We start from the raw sequence: 17,545 nt of genomic DNA on the forward strand, positions 1-17,545 counted from the left end.
TTTTAAAAAAAAAGAAAAAGAAAGCCGCCTCTTCAGCGCATACGCGGCGATCCTCCTGGTCCTCCGCCTCTATGGTTGTACGTCAGTGACGTCCCGTGCGTACAACCATAGAGACGCGGGAGGAACAGTAGGACGGCAGGATCATCGCAGGAGGACGGGCGCAGGTCCTGGTAAGTGACCGGCTGCGTGTTATCTTCTTCAGCGTTCCGGTCACCGATCGACCGGTCCTGGCACCTACTGCTATGGTCCATAGGCCATAGCAGTAGATGTGACCCCGGGCCGGGGAGCGGTGACCGGATCACAGTGGGGGCAGCACACAGACATACAGCCTCCAGCCATACACTGTAAATGGCTGCAGGATGTATGTCTGTGGGGAGGGAGGGGGGGGGTGCTGCCAACCTAATGTGGGGGGAACTATACTGCCAACTAATGTGGGGGAACATGCTGGCAACTAATGTGGGAGAATATGCTGCCTACGTAATGTGGGGGTAACTATACTGCCAACCTAATGTGGGGGAACATGCTGCCAACATAATGTGGGGGGAACTATACTGCCAACTAATGTGGGGGAACATGCTGGCAACTAATGTGGGGGAACATGCTGCTTACCTAATGTGGGGGGAACTATACTGCCTACCTAATGTGGGGGGGAACTATACTGCCAACTAATGTGGGGGAACATGCTGGCAACTAATGTGGGGGGAACCATACTGCCTACCTAATGTGGGGGGAACTATACTGCCTACCTAATGTGGGGGGAACTATACTGCCAACCTAATGTGGGGGGAACTATACTGCCAACTAATGTGGGGGAACATGCTGCCTACCTAATGTGGGGGGAACTATACTGCCTACCTAATGTGGGGGGGGGGGGGACTATACTGCCAACCTAATGTGGGGGGAACTATACTGCCAACCTAATGTGGGGGGAACTATACTGCCTACCTAATGTGGGGGGGGGGAAAACTATACTGCCTACCTAATGTGGGGGGAACTATACTGCACCTAATGTGGGGGGAACCATACTGCCTACCTAATGTGGGGGGAACTATACTGCCAACTAATGTGGGGGAACATGCTGCCTACCTAATGTGGGGGGAACTATACTGCCAACTAATGTGGGGGAACATGCTGGCAACTAATGTGGGAGAACATGCCGCCTACGTAATGTGGGGGTAACTATACTGCCAACCTAATGTGGGGGAACATGCTGCCAACATAATGTGGGGGGAACTATACTGCTAACTAATGTGGGGGAACATGCTGGCAACTAATGTGGGGGAACATGCTGCTTACCTAATGTGGGGGGAACTATACTGCCTACCTAATGTGGGGGGGAACTATACTGCCTACCTAACATGGGGGGAACTATACTACACCTAATGTGGGGGGAACCATACTGCCTACCTAATGTGGGGGGAACTATACTGCCAACCTAATGTGGGGGGAACTATACTGCCAACTAATGTGGGGGAACATGCTGCCTACCTAATGTGGGGGGAACTATGCTGCCTACCTAATGTGGGGGGGGGAACTATACTGCCAACCTAATGTGGGGGGAACTATACTGCCAACCTAATATGGGGGGAACTATACTGCCTACCTAATGTGGGGGGAACTATACTGCCTACCTAATGTGGGGGGAACTATACTGCACCTAATGTGGGGGGAACCATACTGCCTACCTAATGTGGGGGGAACTATACTGCCAACCTAATGTGGGGGGAACTATACTGCCAACTAATGTGGGGGAACATGCTGCCTACCTAATGTGGGGGGAACTATACTGCCTACCTAATGTGGGGGGGGGGGGGAACTATACTGCCAACCTAATGTGGGGGGAACTATACTGCCAACCTAATGTGGGGGAACTATATTGCCAACCTAATGTGGGGGAACATGCTGCCAACTAATGTGGGGGACATGCTGCCTACCTAATGTGGGGGGAACTATACTGCCAACCTAATGTGGGGGAACATGCTGCCAACTAATGTGGGGGAACATGCTGCCTACCTAATGTGGGGGGAACTATACTCCCAACCTAATGTGGGGGAACATGCTGCCTCCTAATGTGGGGGGAACTATACTGCCAACCTAATGTGTGGGAACATGCTGCCAACTAATGTGGGGGAACATGCTGCCTACCTGATGTGGGGGGAACTATACTCCCAACCTAATGTGGGGGAACATGCTGCCTACTAATGTGGGGAAACATGCTGCCTACCTAATGTCGGTGGGGGGAACTACAAGGTACTGTACATTGCGGTAGGAGGGGTAGTCTTATATGGCGAGTATATCCCAAACTCTACATTTTAACTGTAAACGTTGGGGTTGTCTTTTACACCCAGTCGTCTTATACGCCGGCATATACGGTATGTGGGGGGGGGGGGGGGGAGGGGTCCTACAGATACAACCGGCCCTTTGAGGGTGACCAAACTGCTGGTGCGGCCCCCGATGAATTTGAGTTTGACACCCCTGATCTAACCCCTTCGTGAGATGAAGGAAAAGTCAGCTCCGTAATGCCCGCTGAAGGGTGAAGCTATGTCGGAAGCTGTATGAGGACTGTCGGACGTTTAAGAGAGCACTGTGGGTGAAGCATTTTTTGTACTTGTTCATATTTGAAAAGTAGAGAATTTTCCGTGTTTGTACTATAACAATGGAAAACTAAAAAGCATTGGAAAGAAAAACACATTGTTGCCAAGTGGGATTTTGTATTGGTGTTACCTATAGCAATGAAGTTGAGCCTTCGTTTTTCTCACACTCATACCCCAGTGTCGAATATAAGGTTTGTCCTTTTGGTTATTTGATTGACTAGTACGTGCTCTATTCAAACCGTCTAAATAAATTTTAGAAAAAGGATTGACATTGCTGAAGCTTGCTTAAAATGTCATCTGAAGCTATATCAAAGAATACAGATAAAAACACCAACACCTTCCTATTCACAGAAGGGGAACGCAGCAATATTTTATCTTTGGCTGAATTAGCTGGATTTTCTTTAAGTGAAGTGAAAGAAGGTATAAAAGTGGACTATGCTAAGAAATTGTTACAACTAAAAAAGAAAGAGACCAGCCTAATATTACATGCCTCTACGCTCACAGAATATTTAAAGGTACAGAGGATACCGAGAGGTCTGAGAATCACATTAACACCTGCTCTCCTAACTGATGATCAAGAGTATCAGAGAAAGTGGTACACCCTATGCAATCGTCATTCCTTGGATTTAAGCCTCCTGACTGTACAACATCTGCAGTCAGGAATAGAAAATTTACAGAGTGAGATTAAAAAAATTGAAGAGGACTTTGTCAAAGATTCCACTATTGAAGTGGTGGAAAAAACACGGAAAAATCTACAAGAAAATATGTTGAAATTAAAAACATCTATATTACAAACGAAATTTAGTAAATTTGAAAGAGACACTCGCGATTATCAGCTTGATATCAGCGTGTAGAGTATACACCTGGACGAAGGAACGAAGAGCCATCCGCTGCAGGGATTGGAATACTAATACATTTTCTTCAAACGAAAGTTTTTCATCTGGGAGTGAACAAAGTCTTATACAGAAAGGTGCAACGGCTCTGAAAAGTCAGAAGGATTTTTTAGGAATAAGATCGAAAGTGAACAAAGGAGAAATGAAAACAAGGAGTGCAAAGAAAGCGAAAGAAAACAAGGAGGTAAGCTCTTGATTAACATATGACCAGTTGAACTTAATTAAAGAATTAGGGTTTGTACCCACCTTTGAAATGGACAAGTTTGAATTTAAAGGGGTATTCCAGGCAAAACCTTTTTTTTTTTTTATATATATATCAACTGGCTCCGGAAAGTTAAACATCTTTGTAAATTACACTTAAAAGTGGCTTAGACCTCTTGGGTCGGAGAGGCCGAGACCACCTCCCCTTCATGGGGAGGGCGTCTCCACTGCTGCAAACCAAGAGGTCTCGGCCTCTGTTAAGAAGGGGAGGGGGTCAACCATTCTTAAAAGCGTCGGAGACTTCTTGGGTCGCAGTGGCCGAGAACTCCTCACCTTCTTAAAAGCGTCTGAGACCTCTTGGGTCGCAGCGACCGAGAACCCCTCCCCTTCTTAAAAGTGGCCGAGAGCGCTTGGGTCACAGAGGCCGAGACCCCCTCCCCTCATTTAAAGCGTCCGAGACCGCTTGGGTCGCAGAGGCCGATACCCCCTCCCCTTCTTAAAAGCGGCCGAGACCTCTTGAGTCGAAGCGGCCTAGTCCCCCTCCCCTTCTTAAAAAGCATCCGAGACCTCTTGGTCGCAGCGGCTGAGACTCCCTCCCCTTCTTAAAAGCGGCCGAGACCTCTTGGGTCACAGCCGCCGGGACCCCCTCCCCTTCTTAAAAGCGGCCGAGACCTCTTGGGTCACAGCGGCCAAGACCCTCTCCCTTTCTTAAAAGTGGCTGAGAACCCCTTCTTAAAAGCGGCCTAGACCTCTTGGGTCGCAGCGGTCGAGACTACCTCCCCTTCTTAAAAGCGGCCGAGACCTCTTGGGTCGCAGAGGCCGAGAACCCCTCCCCTTCTTAAAAGTGGCCAAGACCTCTTGGGTCAATGCAGCCGAGACCCCCTCTCCTTCTTAAAAGCGTCCGAGACCTCTTGGGTCGCAGCGGCCGAGACCCTCTCCCTTTCTTAAAAGCGGCTGAAAACCCCTCCCCTTCTTAAAAGCGGCCGAGACCTCTTGGGTCGCAACAGCCGAGAACCCCTCCCCATCTTAAAAGCGGCCGAGACCTCTTGGGTCGCAGCGGCCGAGACCCTCTCCACTTCTTAAAAGCAGCCGCGACCTCTTGGGTGGCAGCGGACAAGACCCCCTCCCCTTCTTAAAAGCGGCTGAGACCTCTTGGGTCGCAGCGGCCGAGACCCTCTCCCTTTCTTAAAAGCGGCTGAGACCCCCTCTCCTTCTTAGAAGCGGCCGAGACCGCTTGGGTCGCAGAGGCCGAGACCCCCTCCCCTTCTTAAAAGCGGCCGAGACCGCTTGGGTCACAGAGGCCGATACCCCCTCCCCTTCTTAAAAGCGGCCGAGACCTCTTGGGTCGAAGCGGCCTAGTCCCCCTCCCCTTCTTAAAAAGCATCCGAGACCTCTTGGGTCGCAGCGGCTGAGACCCCCTCTCCTTCTTAAAAGAGGCCGAGACCTCTTGGGTCACAGCGGCCGAGACCCCCTCCCCTTCTTAAAAGCGGCCGAGACCTCTTGGGTTGCAGCGGCCGAGACCCTCTCCCTTTCTTAAAAGCGGCTGAAAACCCCTCCCCTTCTTAAAAGCATCCGAGACCTCTTGGGTCGCAACGGCCGAGAACCCCTCCCCATCTTAAAAGCGGCCGAGACCTCTTGGGTGGCAGCGGACGAGACCCCCTCCCCTTCTTAAAAGCGGCTGAGACCTCTTGGGTCGCAGCGGCCGAGACCCCCTCCAATTCTTAAAAGTGGCCAAGACCTCCTGGGTAACAGCGGCCTAAACCCCACCCCGTCTTAAAAGTGGCCGAGATCTCTTGGGTTACAGAAGCCGAGACCCCCTTCCCTTCATGGGGAGGGCGTCTCCACCGCTGCAACCCAAGAGGTATCGGCCCCTGTTAAGAAGGAGAGGGGGTCAACCGTTCTTAAAAGTGGCGAGACCTCCTGGGTCGCAGCGGCCGAGAACCCCTCCCCTTCTTAAAAGCGTCCGAGACCGCTTGGGTCGCAGAGGCAGAGACCCCCTCCCCTTCTTAAAAGTGGCCGAGACCTCTTGGGTCGAAGCGGCCTAGACCCCCTCCCCTTCTTAAAAAGTGGCCGAGACCTCTTGGGTCGCAGCGGCTGAGACCCCCCTCCCCTTCTTAAAAGCGGCCGAGACCTCTTGGGTCACAGCGGCCGGGACCCCTTCCCCTTCTTAAAAGCGGCCGAGACCTCTTAGGTTGCAGCGGTCGAGACCCTCTCCCTTTCTTAAAAGCAGCTGAGAACCCCTCCCCTTCTTACAAGCGGCCGAGACCTCTTGGGTCGCCGTGGCCGAGAACCCCTCCACTTCTTAAAAGCGTCCGAGACCTCTTGGGTCGCAATGGCCGAGACCCTCTCCCTTTCTTAAAAGCGGTTGAGAACCCCTCCCCTTCTTAAAAGCGGCCGAGACCTCTTGGGTCGCAACGGCCGAGAACCCCTACCCATCTTAAAAGCGGCCGAGACCTCTTGGGTCGCAGCGGCCAAGACCCTCTCCACTTCTTAAAAGCGGCCGAGACCTCCTGGGTCACAGCGGCCGAGACCCCCTCCAATTCTTAAAAGTGGCCAAGACCTCCTGGGTAACAGCGGCCTAAACCCCACCCCGTCTTAAAAGTGGCCGAGATCTCTTGGGTTACAGAAGCCGAGACCCCCTTCCCTTCATGGGGAGGGCGTCTCCACCGCTGCAACCCAAGAGGTATCGGCCCCTGTTAAGAAGGGGAGGGGGTCAACCATTCTTAAAAGTGGCCGAGACCTCCTGGGTCGCAGCGGCCGAGAACCCCTCCCCTTCTTAAAAGTGTCCGAGACCGCTTGGGTCGAAGCGGCCTAGTCCCCCTCCCCTTCTTAAAAAGCATCCGAGACCTCTTGGGTCGCAGCGGCTGAGACCCCCTCTCCTTCTTAAAAGAGGCCGAGACCTCTTGGGTCACAGCGGCCGAGACCCCTCCCCTTCTTAAAAGCGGCCGAGACCTCTTGGGTTGCAGCGGCCGAGACCCTCTCCCTTTCTTAAAAGCGGCTGAAAACCCCTCCCCTTCTTAAAAGCGTTCGAGACCTCTTGGGTCGCAACGGCCGAGACCCCCTCCCCTTCTTAAAAGCGGCTGAGACCTCTTGGGTCGCAGCGGCCGAGACCCTCTCCATTTCTTAAAAGCGGCTGAGACTCCCTCCCCTTCTTAAAAGCGGCCGAGACCTCTTGGGTCGCAGCAGCCGAGAACCCCTCCCCTTCTTAAATGCGGCCAAGACCTCCTGGGTCACAGCGGCCGAGACCCCCTCCAATTCTTAAAAGTGGCCAAGACCTCCTGGGTAACAGCGGCCTAAACCCCACCCCGTCTTAAAAGTGGCCGAGATCTCTTGGGTTACAGAAGCCGAGACCCCCTTCCCTTCATGGGGAGGGCGTCTCCACCGCTGCAACCCAAGAGGTCTCGGACCCTGTTAAGAAGGTGAGGGGGTAACCAGTTCATAAAAGCGGCCGAGACCTCTTGGGTTCTTAAAAGAGGACGAGACCGCTTGGGTCGCAGCCGCCGAGACCCCCTCCCCTTCTTAAAAGTTGCCGAGACCTCTTGGGTCACAGTGGCCGAGCCCCCTCATGGGGAGGGCGTCTCCACCGCTGCAACCAAAGAGGTCTCGGACCCTGTTAAGAAGGTGAGGGGGTAAACAGTTCATAAAAGTGGACAAGACCTCTTGGGTCACAGTGGCCGAGACCCCCTCCCCTTCTTAAAAGCGGCCGAGACCTCTTGGGTCGCAGCGGCCGAGACCCCCTCCTCTTCTTCAAAGCGGCCGAGACCTCTTGGGTCACAGCGGCCGAGACCCACTCCCCTTCATGGTGAGGGCGTGTAGACTGCTGCAAACCAAGAGGTCTCGGCCCTTGTTAAGAAGGGAATTAGGTCAACCATTCTTAAAAGCGGCCGAGACCTCTTGGGTCGCAGCGGCCGAGACCCCCTCCCCTTCTTAAAAGCGGCCGAGACCTCTTGGGCCGCAGCGGCCGAGACCCCCTCCCCTTCTTAACCCCTTGGGGACAGAGCCCATTATAACCCTAAGGATGGGAGCTTTTTTTTGCAAATCTGACCACTCTCACTTTAAGCATTAATAACTATGGGATGCTTTTACTTATAAATTTGATTCCGAGATTGTTTTTTCGTGACATATTCTACTTTATGTTAGTGGTAAATTTTTGTCGATACTTGCATAATTTCTTGGTGAAAAATTCCCAAATTTTATGAAAAATTAGAAAATTTAGCATTTTTCTAACTTTGAAGCTCTCTGCTTATAAGAAAAATAGACATTCCAAATAAATTATATATTGATTCACAAATACAATATGTCTACTTTATAGTTGCATCATAAAGTTGAGATGTTTTTACTTTTGGAAGACATCAGAGGGCTTCAAAGTTCAGCAGCAATTTTCCAATTTTTCACAAAATTTTCAAAATCGAAAATTTTCAGGGACCAGTTCAGGTTTGAAGTGGATTTGAAGGGCCTTCCTATTAGAAATACCCCACAAATGACCCAATTATAAAAACTGCACCCCTCAAAGTATCCAAAATGACATTCTGTAAGTTTGTTAACCCTTTAGGTGTTTCACAGGAATAGTAGCAAAGTGAAGGAGAAAATTCAAAATCTTCATTTTCTACACTCGCATGTTCTTGTAGACCCAGTTTTTGAATTTTTACAAGTGATAATAGGAGAAAAAGCCTCCAAAAATTTGTAACCCAATTTCTCTCGAGTAAGGAAATACCACATATGTGTATGTCAAGTGTTCGGCGGGCACAGTAGAGGGCTCAGAAGGGAAGGAGCAACAATGGGATTTTGGAGAGTGAATTTTGCTGAAATGTTTTTTTGGGGGGCATGTCACATTTAGGAAGCCCCTATGGTGCCAGAACAGCGGAAAACCCCACATGGCATACCATTTTGAAAACTACACCCCTCAAGGCACGTAACAAGGTGTCCAGTGAGCCTTAACACCATGCAGGTGTTTGACGACTTTTCGTTAAAATCGGATGTGTAAATGAAAAAAAAAATTTTTCACTAAAGTTCAGTTTCTTTCCCAAATTTACCATTTTTACAAAGGGTTATGGGAGAGAATGCCCCCCAAAATTTGTAACCCCTTCTCTTCTGAGTATGGAAATACCCCATGTTAGGACGTAAAATGCTCTGCGGGCGAAATACAAGGCTCAGAAGAGGAGGAGTGCCATTGAGCTTTTGGAAAGAGAATTAGTTTGGAATGGTAGTCAGGGGCCATGTGCGTTTACAAAGCCCCCTGTGGTGCCAGAACAGTGGACCCCCCCCACATGTGACCCCATTTTGGAAACTACACCCCTCACAGAATTTAATAAGGGGTGCAGTGAGTATTTACACCCCACTGGCGTTTAACAGATCTTTGGAACAGTGGACTGTGCAAATGAAAAATAAAATTTATCATTTTCACGGACCACTGTTCCAAAAATCTGTCAGACACCTGTGGGGCGTAAATGCTCACTGTACCCCTTATTACATTACACGAGGGGTGTAGTTTCCAAAATGGGGTCACATGTGGGGGGGGGGGGTCTATTGTTCTGGCACTATGGTGGCTTTGTAAACTCATGTGGTATTCAATTCCGGACACATTTTCTCTTCAAAATCCCAATGGCGCTCCTTCTCTTCTGAGCATTGTAGTGCGCCCGCCGAGCACTTTACATCAACATATGGGGTATGTCCTTACTGAAAGAAAATGGGGTTACAAATTTTGGGGGGCTTTTTTCCTATTGTCCCTTGTGAAACTGAAAAATTTAGGATAACACCAGCATTTTAGTGAAAACATTTTTTTTTTTCATTTTCCCATCCAAATTTAATGAAAATTCGTCAAGCACCTGTGGGGTGTAAATGCTCACTATACCCCTTGTTACGTTCCATGGGGGGTGTAGTTTCCAAAATGGGGTCACATGTGGGTATTTATGTTTTTGCGTTTATGTCAGAACCACTGTAAAATCAGCGACCCCTGTGCAAATCACAAGTTTTTTACGCCCACATATGGGGTAATTCCGTACTCAGGAGAAATTGCATTACTAATTTTGGGGGGCTTTTTTTCCTTTTACTGCTTGTGAAAATAAAAAGGATGGGGCAACACCAGCATGTTAGTGTAACCCCCAACTTTTACTTTCTCCCGATTACGGAAATACCCCATATGTGGCCCTAAACTGTTTCCTTGAAATACGACAGGGCTCTGAAGTGAGAGAGCGCCATGCGCATTTGAGGACTAAATTAGGAATTGCATAGGGGTGGACATAGGGGTATTCTACGCCAGTGATTCCCAAACAGGGTGCCTCCAGCTGTTGCTTAACTCCTAGCATGCCTGGACAGTCAGTGGCTGTCCAGAAATGCTGGGAGTTGTTGTTTTGCAACAGCTGGAGGCTCCGTTTTGGAAACCCTGCCGTACAATACGTTTTTACTTTTATTGGGGGGGGTGGGGGACAGTGTAAGGGGTGTATATGTAGTGTTTTACTCTTTATTATGTGGTGGTGTAGTGTTTTTAGGGTACATTCGCACTGGCGTGTTACGGTGAGTTTCCCACTAGGAGTTTGCGCTGCGGCCAAAAATTTGTCGCAGACCAAACTTGAAGCAGGATACTTACTGTAAACCTGCCCAGGTGAATGTACCCTGTACGCTCACATGGGGGGACAAACCTCCAGCTGTTTCAAAACCACAACTCCCAGCATGCACTGACAGTGCATGCTGGGAGTTGTACTTTTGCAACACCTGGAGGCACACAGGTAACAGAACCTAACTGAAGGTTTTCCAACCAAACAGTATTTTCCAACCAGTATGCCTCCAGCTGTTGCAAAACTACAACTCCCAGCATGTACTGACATACCGTGCATGCTGGGAATTGTACTTTTGCAACAGCTGGAGGCACACTGGTTGGAAAACCTTTAGTTAGGTTCTGTTACCTAACAGTATTTTCCAACCAGTGTGCCTCCAGCTGTTGCAAAACTACAACTCCCAGCATGTACTAATCGCCGAAGGGCATGCTGGGAGATGTAGTTATGCAACAGCTGGAGATTACGCAACTACAACTCCCAGCATGCCGAGACAGCTGTTTGCTGTTTCAGCATGCTGGGATTTGCAGTTTTGCAACATCTGGAGGGCTACAATTTATAGACCACTGCCCAGTGATTTCCAAACTGTGACTCTTCAGATTTTGCAAAACTACAAATCCAAGCATGTCCAGACAGCAAAGAGCTGTTTGAGCATGCTAGGATTTGTAGTTTTGCAAGATCTGGAGGGATACAGTTTAGAGACCACTATATAGTGGTCTCAAACTGCAGCCCTCCAGCTGTTGCAAAACTACATATTCCAGCATGCCCAAACAGCAAACAGCTGTCTGGGCATGCTGGGAGTTGTAGTTTTGCAACATCTGGAGGGCTACAGTCTCAGACTGTAGCCCTCCAGATGTTGCTAGGCAACTTACCGGCTTCCATAGGATCCAGGGAGCCGTCCTCTTCTGCCGCCCGCCGCAGGCCGCCAGCGCCGATCTCCGTCGCCGCCCGCCGATCACCGTCGCCCGCAGCCTCCGGAGGGGTAAGTGAACCTTCGGCGTTCGGTCCCTATCGTTTTCCCAGTCCTGCCCCGCCTATTGTGGGTGGGCATGACGGGGAAAATGAAAGTAAACCCCTCCGCCCCTGATCTGCTATTGGTGGTCGCGTCTAGACCACCAATAGCAGAGATAGGAGGGGTGGCACCTCTGCTGTAGGGGGATCGTAGTTGTCTTAGACAACCGCGATCCCCCTTCTATTCCGGGTCACCGGGTCACCATAGACCCGTAATGACCTGGAATCGACGCAAATCGCAAGTGTGAATTCACTTGCGATTTGCGCTGATCGCCGACATGGGGGGTCTAATGACCCCCCTGGGCATTTGCACAGGGTGCCTGCTGATAGATATCAGCAGTCACCCCGGCCCGGTCCCCGCCCGGCCCGCGACGGGGACCGAAATTCCCACGGGCGTATGGATACGCCCTTCGTCCTTAAGTACCAGGACGCAAGGGGGTATGCATACGCCGTTGGGTCGGACCGGCCGAGACCACCTCCCGCTTCATGGGGAGGGTGTCTCCACCGCTGCAAACCAAGAGGTCTCGGTCCCTGTTAAGAAGGGGAGGGGGTCAAACATTCTTAAAAGCGGCCGAGACCTCTTGGGTCGCAGCGCCGAGATCCCCTCTCCTTCTTAAAAGCGGCCTAGACCTCTTGGGTTGCCGTGGCCGAGACCCCTCCCCTACTTAAAAGCGTCCGAGACCTCTTGGGTCGCAGCGGCCGAGATCCCCTCCCCTTCTTAAAAGTGCCTGAGACCTCTTGGGTCGGAGTGGCCGAGACCACCTCCCACTTCATGGGGAGGGAGTCTCCACCGCTGCAAACCAAGAGGTCTCGGCCCCTGTTAGGAAGGGGAGGGGGTCAACCATTCTCAAAATCGTCCGAGACCTCTTGGGTCGCAGCGGCCGAGAACCCCTCCCCTTCTTAAAAGCGTCCGAGACCTCTTGGTTGCAGCGGCCGAGACCCCTCCCCTTCTTAAAAGTGGCCGAGACCTCTTGGGTCGGAGCGGCTGAGACCCCCTCCCCTTCATCGGGAGGGCGTCTCATCCGCTGCAAACCAAGAGGTCTCGGCCCCTGTTAAGAAGGGGAGGGGTTCAACCATTCTTAAAAGAGTCCGGGACCTCTTGGGTCGCTGCGGCCGAGAATCCCTCCCTTTCTTAAAAGCGGCCGAGTCCCCCTCCCCTTCTTAAAAGCTGCCGGGACCTCTTGTGTCGCAGCGGCCGAGACCCCCTCCAATTCTTAAAAGCAGCCGAGACCTCTTGGGTCGCAGCGGCCGAGACCCCCTCTCCTTCTTAAAAGCGGCCGAGACCTCTTGGGTCGCAGCGGCCTAGACCCCCTCCCCTTCTTAAAAGCGGCCGAGACCTCTTGGGTCGCAGCGGCCGAGACCCCTCCCCTTCTTAAAAGCGGCTGAGACCTCTTGGGTCGGAACCGCCGAGACCCCCTCCCGCTTCATGGGGAGGGCGTCTCCACCGCTGCAAACCAAGAGGTCTCCGCCCCTGTTGAGAAGGGGAGTGGGTCAACCATTCATAAAAGCGGGCCGAGACCTCTTGGGTTGCAGCGGCCGAGACCCCTTCCGCTAATTAAAAGTGGCTGAGACCTCTTGGGTCGGAGCGGACGAGACCCCCTCCCCTTCTTTAAAGCGGCCGAGACCTCTTGGGTCGCAGCGGCCGAGAACCCCTCCCCTTCTTAAAAACGGCCGAGACCTCTTGGGTCGCAGCGGCCGAGACCCCATCCCCTTCTTAAAAGTGGCCGAGACCTCTTGGGTTGGAGCGGCTGAGACCCCCTCCCGTTCATCGGGAGGGCGTCTCCTCCGCTGCAAACCAAGAGGTCTCGGCCCCTGTTAAGAAGGGGAGGGGTTCAACTATTCTTAAGAGACCCCCTCTCCTTCTTAAATGCGGCCGAGACCTCTTGGGTTTCAGAGGCCGAGACCCCCTCCCCTACTTAAAAGCGGCAGAGACCTCTTGGGTCGCAGCGGCCGAGAACCCCTCCCCTTCATAAAAGTGTCCGACACCTCTTGGGTCGGAGCGGCCGAGACCCCCTCCCCTTCATGGTGAGGGCGTCTCCATCGATGCAAACCAAGAGGTCTCGGCCCTTGTTAAGAAGGGGAGGGGATCAACCTTTTTTAAAAGTGGCCGAGACCCCCTCCCCTTCTTAAAAGAGGCCGAGACCTCTTGGGTCGCAGTGGCTGAGACCCCCTCCCCTACCTAAAAGCGTCCGAGACCCCTTCCCCTTATTAAAAGCGGCCAATACCTCCTGGGTCACTGCGGCCGAGACCCCCTCCAATTCTTAAAAGCGTCCGAGACCTCTTGGGTCGCAGCGGCCGAGACCCCCTCCCCTTCTTAAAAGCGGACGAGACCTCTTGGGTCGCAGCGGCCGAGACCCCCTCCCCTTCTTAAAAGTGCCCGGGACCTCTTGGGTCGCAGCGGCAGAGACCCCCTCCCCTTCATGGGGAGGGCGTCTAAACCGCTGCAAACCAAGAGGTCTCGGCCCCTGTTAAGAAAGGGAGGGGGTCAACCATTCTTAAAAGCGGCCGAGACCTCTTTGGTCGCAGCGGACGAGAACCCCTCCCCTTCTTAAAAGCCGCCGAGACCTCTTGGGTTGCAGCGGCCGAGATCTCATCACCTTCTTAAAAGCGGCCGAGACCTCTTGGGTCGGTGCGGCTGAGACACCCTCCCCTTCATGGGGAGGGCGTCTACACTGCTGCAAACCAAGAGGTCTCAGCCCCTGTTAAGAAGGGGAGGGGGTCAACCATTGTTAAAAGCGGCCGAGACCTCTTGGGTCGCAGTGTCCGAGAATCCCTCCCCTTCTTAAAAGCGGCCGGGACCTCTTGGGTCGCAGCAGCCGAGAAACCCTCCCCTTCTTAAAAGCGGCCGAGACCTCTTAGGTCGCAGCGGCCGAGACCCCTTCCCCTACTTAAAAGTGGCCGAGACCTCTTGGGTCGCAGCGGTCGAGACCCCCTCCCTTCATGGTGAGGGCGTCTAGATCGCTGCAAACCAAGAGGTCTCGGCCCCTGTTAAGAAGGGGAGGGGGGTCAACCATTCTTAAAAGCGGTCGAGACCTCTTGGGTCGCTGCTGCCGAGAACCCCTCCCCTTATTAAAAGCGGCTGAGTCCCCCTCCCCTTCTTAAAAGCGGCCGAGACCTCTTGGGTCGATGCGGCCGAGACCCCCTCCCTTTCTTAAAAGCGTCCGAGTCCCCCTCCCCTTCTTAAAAGTGGCCGAGACCTCTTGGGTCACAGCGGCCGAGACCCCATTTCCTCCTTAAAAGTGTCCGAGACCTCTTGGGTTGCAGCGGCCGAGAGCCCCTCTCCTTCTTAAGAGTGCCCGAGACCTCTTGGGTCGGAGCGGCAGAGACCCCCTCCCACTTCATGGGGAGGGAGTCTCCACCGCTGCAAACCAAGAGGTCTCGGCCCCTGTTGAGAAGGGGAGGGGGTCGACCTTTCTTAAAAGCGGCCGAGACCTCTTGGGTTGGAGTGGCCGAGACCCCCTTCCACCGCTTCATGGGGAGGGCGTCTCCAGAAGGGGTCAATCATTCTTAAAAGTGGCCGAGACCTCTTGGGTCGCTGCGGCCTAGAACCCCTCCCCTTCTTAAAAGCGGCCGAGTCCCCCTCCTCTTCTTAAAAGCGTCCGAGACCTCTTGGGTTGCAGCGGCTGAGACCCCCTCCCCTTCTTAAAAGCGGGCGAGACCTCCTGGGTCGCAGCGGCCGAGACCCCCTCCCATTCTTAAAAGCGTCCGAGACCTCTTGGGTCGCAGCGGCCGAGAACCCCTCCCCTTCTTAAAAGCGGCCGAGACCTCTTCGGTTGCAGCGGCCGAGAACCATTCCCCTTCTTAAAAGCGTCCGAGACCTCCTGGGTCGGAACGGCCGAGACCCTCCTGCTTCATGGGGAGGGCGTCTCCACCGCTGCAAACCAAGAGGTCTCGGCCCCTGTTGAGAAGGGGATTGGGTCAACCATTCATAAAAGCGGCTGAGACCTCTTGGGTCACAGTGGCTGAGACCCCTTCACCTTCTTAAAAGCAGCCCAGACCTCTTAGGGTTGCAGTGGCCGAGACCCTTTCCACTACTTAAAAGCGGCTGAGACGTCTTGGGTCGCAGCGGCCGAGACCCCCTCCCCTATTCCCCTATTTAAAAGTGGCTGAGATCTTTTGGGTCGGAGCGGCCGAGACCCCCTCCCCTATTCCCCTATTTAAAAGTGGCTGAGATCTTTTGGGTCGGAGCGGCCGAGACCCCCTCCCCTATTCCCCTTCTTAAATGTGGCCGAGACCTCTTGTGTCAGAGCGGCCGTGACCCCCTCCTTCTCATGGGGAGGGTGTCTCCACTGTTGCAAACCTAGAGGTCTCGGCCCCTTTTAAGAAGGGGAGGGGGTTAATCATTCTTGAAAGCGGCCGAGACCTCTTGGGTCGCAGCGGCCGAGAATCCCTCCCCTTCTTAAAAGCTGCGGAGACCTCTTGGGTCGCAGCAGCCGAGACCCCCTCCCCTTCTTAAAAGTGCCCGAGACCTCTTGGGTCAGAGCGGCCGAGACCCCTTACCACTTCATGGGGAGGGAGTCTCCACCGCTGCAAACCAAGAGGTCTCGGCCCCTGTTAAGAAGGGGAGAGGGTCAACCATCCTTAAAAGCGGCCGAGGCCTCTTGGGTCACACTGGCCGAGAACCCCTCCCCTTCTTAAAGGCGGCCGAGACCCCCTCCCCTTTTTAAAAGCGTCCTAGACCTCTTGGGTCGCAGCGGCCTAGTTCCCCTCCCCTACTTAAAAGCGGCCGAGACCATTTGGGTCGCAGAGTTCGAGACCCCCTCCATTTCTTTAAAGCGGCCGAGACCTCTTGGGTCGCAGCGGCCGAGACCCCCTCCCCTTCTTAAATGTGGCCGAGACCTCATGGGTCAGAACGGCCGGGACCCCCTCCCTCTCATGGGGAGGGTGTCTCCACCATTGAAAACCAAGAGGTCTCGGCTCCTGTTAAGAAGGGGAGGGGGTTAATCATTGTTGAAAGCGGCCGAGACCTCTTGGGTCGCAGCGGCCGAGAACCCCTCCCCTTCTTAAAAGCTGCCGAGACCTCTTTGGTCGCTGCGGCCGAGACCCCCTCCCACTTCATGGGATGGGAGTCTCCACCGCTGCAAACCAAGAGGTCTCGGCCCCTGTTAAGAAGGGGAGGGGGTCAACCATTCTTAAAAGCGGCCGAGACCTCTTGGGTCACAGAGGCCGAGACCCCCTCCCCTTCTTAAAGGCGGCCGAGATCTCAAGAGTCGCAGCGGCCGAGACCCCCTCCCCTTCTTAAAAGCGGCCGAGACCTCTTGGGTCGCAGCGGCCGAGACCCCCTCCCATTCTTAAATGTGGCCCTGACCTCTTGGGTCAGAGCGGCCGAGACTCCCTCCCTCTCATGGGGAGGGTGTCTCCACCGTTGCAAACCAAGAGGTCTCAGCCCCTGTTAAGAAGGGGAGGGGGTCAACCATTCTTAAATGCTGCCGAGACCTCTTGGGTCGCAGCGGCCCAGAACCCCTCTCCTTAAAAGCGGCCGAGACCTCTTGGGTTGCAGAGGCCGAGACCCCCTACGTAAAAGCAGCCGAGACCTCTTGGGTCGCAGCGGCCGAGACCCCCTACCCTACTTAAAAGCGTTCGAGACCTCTTGGGTCTCAGCGGCCGAAACCCCCTCCCCTTCTTAAAAGCGGCCGAGACCTTTTGGGTCGCAGCAGCCGAGACCCCCTCCCCTTCTTTAAAGCGGCCAAGACCTCTTGGGTCGCAGCAGCCGAGACCCCCTCCCCTTCTTAAAAGCGGCCGAGACCCCCTCCCCTTCATGGTAGACTGAGGTAGACTGCTGCAAACCAAGAGGTCTCGGCCCCTGTTAAGAAGGGGAGGGGGTCAACCATTCTTAAAAGCGGCAGAGACCTCTTGGGTCACAGCGGCCGGGAGCCCCTCCCCTTCTTAAAAGCGGCCGAGACCTCTTGGGTCGCAACGGCCGAGACCCAATCCCCTTCTTAAAAGTGTCCGAGACCTCTTCGGTCGGAGCGGCCGAGACCGCCTCCCACTTCGTGTGAGGGCATTTTCACTGCTGCAAACCAAGAGGTCTCGGCCCCTGTTAAGAAAGGGAGGGGGTCAACCATTCCTAAAAGCGGCCGAGACCTCTTGGGTCGCAGCGGCCGAGACACCTCCCCTTCTTAAAAGCGGCCGAGACTTCTTGGGTCGCAGCGGCCGAAACCCCCTCCCCTACTTAAAAGTGGCCGAGACCTCTTGGTGTCGCAGCGGCCGAAACCCCCTCCCCTTCTTAAAAGTGGCCGAGACCTCTTGGGTCGCAGCAGCCGAGACCCCCTCCCCTTCTTAAAAGCGACCGAGA

This window comes from Hyla sarda, chromosome 13 (genome assembly GCF_029499605.1).
Source record: "Hyla sarda isolate aHylSar1 chromosome 13, aHylSar1.hap1, whole genome shotgun sequence".
In the NCBI taxonomy this organism is placed as follows: domain Eukaryota; kingdom Metazoa; phylum Chordata; class Amphibia; order Anura; family Hylidae; genus Hyla; species Hyla sarda.